The 3,109-nt window shown below is 34.9% G+C and overlaps 1 long non-coding RNA gene across 1 annotated transcript; it reads left to right on the top strand.

Annotated features, from left to right (window-relative positions):
* Positions 11 to 684, top strand: LOC109946803. Its single transcript, XR_002269888.1, has 2 exons — positions 11 to 115; positions 555 to 684. It is a non-coding gene; the product is annotated as an uncharacterized LOC109946803 (long non-coding RNA).

Here is a 3,109-nt window from a genome sequence, read left to right as displayed (position 1 = left end):
GAGAGAGAGAGAGAGAGAGAGAGAGAAGGAAGAAAAAGAAACAAGAGGAAGAGTGAGTGTGTGTGTGTGTGTGTGTGTGTATGTGTTTGTGTTGCAATATTTCATACTTATCATGGTGAGTAGGTTATGTAATATGTTCTAAAATTTCTTATTTTGTGATAAATGTGAAAATCATGGGTTTATTCTATTTACAAATCTCTCTATTTTCCAGTCAAGCATGTCTAATTTGTGCAATATTTCACACAATAAATATTATTTGGAGTTTTTGTGAAATATGTGTTATTCATGGAACATGAGAACTTCAATGACGGGGTATCCGAAGAATAAATGTACCAAATAGGGACATATGGCAGTGAGGCCAATAGGGGTCACGTGTTGAGTACAATTTGTGAAGGATAACCAACATATGAAGTAATGATGTGATATGATTTGGACTGTGTATCTTTTTATTATATTTGTTCTAGAGTGTGTAAAATGATATTGCTTGACTGGCATATACATAATCTACTCACTGAGCGGTGGTTTGCTTATCCCTCACCTATTTTGTTTTTCAGATCAATTAGTGGGCAAGACAAAGCCGAAACCATAAAAGTTGGATTAGTTTAGAATGATAAACTTTTATTTATATCTTGTACACTTATAAGATTATTATTACTATTTTCTATAAAGGAAATGTATTTTAACTAAATTTTTTAGTCTTTTTATTTTATTTCATTCAGTTCACGCACCCTGATTCGGGAATATTCATTATTCTTGGATCGGGTCGTGACATAGCATGTGCTGCTCACATGATTATATTTTACAGAAAATTAGACGGTAGAACTAGTTTGCCGAATAATAAAGAGTTAAAGAACCATTTGAACGAAGAATTTAGTTAAAGGATCAAAATGCAACTTATGTACAAGTTGAGGGACTATTTGAGTTGAAAACCCTTTAGAGCATCTGCAAAGGTTGCCCAATAGTTCATTTCAGTTCAGTTCAATAGTTCAATTTATTGAACTTTTTTTCCAGCTATTAAACTGAACTACAGTTTCACTTGCAGGGGTGCAGTTCAATAACTTACCAATTAAAAAATATCTTTTTTTAAATATCTTTTTAAATGATTGATTAAAATAAAGTGAATTACGATAAAAAGTATACAAGTAAAATGGTTTGAAAGAAATCTTTAAAACAGACCGATTATATATATATATATATATTAAAAACAAAATTTTCTTTGATTGGTGACATGTAATAACCCGATCCTAAATTAATATTTAATTATTAATTTATTCGAGTAAAAGACAATTTTACCCGGGGAATATTTTAATGGTTTAAAAGTTGACTTTTTGTTCATGAAATAATCTAGGGATTTTAGTAGTACCGTTGCGTAGAGCACATAGAGATGAGTCCGAAGACACGTAGTGGGCTCAAAGCATAGTTATAACGAAGATGTCATGATCTACGGAAGCCTAGCGACATAACCATAAATTTTTCGAAGTCAATTTTTTAAAAACCTAGATTTTCTTCATCTCTTCTCCTCCTCAATGACCAGCAAACTTCAGACGGAGATATCTTCGCCATCCAGCCACCAATTACAACGCCACAACTTGCAAACTCTTCATCTCTCTCTCCTCTTTCCAAACATACCCATATCTAGCCCTGATTCCAAGCAATTAAACCAGAAAATCGATCGAAAACAAAGCCCAAAAAGGGCTGTTTCAAAACCAGAAATTTCGACAGCTTTTCTGGCCAACTCTAGCCACCAACCACCACTACATTACTTCCAAAACACTCCCATACCTCCCTATGCAATTTCCTCAAAAACCAAACCCAATTTCAAACAAAAATTGTCAAACCCAAACCCAAAACTTTCTAGGTTTTTCAAAGACAAAATTGTTCGTTCGAGGGATTTAACGATGGAATTGATCTTCGAGTAAAGGTATAAAGCTACTCCCCTTGATGTGATTCATCTGTAGGTATGAATATTGGCCGGCAGTTTGGAGTTTTCTGATTGCCGAAAAATTTCTCTACACACCCGCCGGCAGGGCGGGGCGTGCCTGTGCGTCAGCGGGGTGTCAAGGTTGGGTTTTAGTCCAAAAATGATCCCGATATCATCCCGTGCACGACGTTATGTTCGGATTTCATTTTGGTTACTATTTAACTGTCGATCGAATATCGCATATTAGGGGTTATCTTGGTTTGATATGTTCGCACTATTGGATCGACTTCATTTTAAAATATGCTGATCTAGGCACCTCTAGGATCATGCAGAAATTCACGGATCGAGAATCGGAGTCCCGGATAGTATGATTTAATAATTCAAAGTTTAGGTAAATTGTAACCGTCCGATCGTGCGACCACGAGCTATCCAACCGTTCGATTTTGACCAAACTTGCAGGGCATGTTTAGTAAATTGTGTTGAACCTATAGAAACTTTTGGATCATTAATTGCAGTCGTGGACCCCATGGGGGACCGGAATGACCAATATGGGAATTTAATCGCTTATTTAATATCAAGTCTTTTCAGACCATTCCACCTGTCAGAAATGTTGCAAATGGGCCTATAAACTGTCTTAAGTTACGTACCCGCACTTTTGAGGCCGGAAAACAAGATTTTGGTTAAATAATTGTGGTTGAGCTATTTTATTAATTAAATATTTTAATTGCTGAGGTACTCGGGCTTCATTGAACTCGCAGGAAGGACCCTCAAAGGGTCAAGACAGCTCGAATGCTTAGTTAGTGGACATTTGTTTTCTAAATAGTTTTAAGAAATTCTTGAACTATGGTTATTAATTGTTTTGCTTATGGAATTGATAACTTATGATTTCCAGTTTTCTAAACAGTATTTTATCCATATTCGAATTTAGCTTGAGAACGATTCTGAAGGATTTTTCATGATTGAGTTAAGTCAAGGAATTGCGTGTGGCTTTTGCTTTCCAAGTATAAAGTTTGAGTTCAAATACTTTTATAAAATTTTGTTTATGATTAAATAAGAATGGCTTGGAAAGTAGAAAAGAAAATGGCAACAGGATTTAAGGATTCAATGAGAAATAGTTTTATAATGTTTCAAGAAAGGCTTGTGTTTTAAACCACCATAGGTACCAAAAATGTTGCCTTCGAATATAAT

Source organism: Prunus persica, chromosome G1 (assembly GCF_000346465.2).
Source record: "Prunus persica cultivar Lovell chromosome G1, Prunus_persica_NCBIv2, whole genome shotgun sequence".
Taxonomy (NCBI): domain Eukaryota; kingdom Viridiplantae; phylum Streptophyta; class Magnoliopsida; order Rosales; family Rosaceae; genus Prunus; species Prunus persica.
Note: the sequence above shows the minus strand (reverse complement) of the source record. Positions and strands in the feature narration are given on the sequence as shown.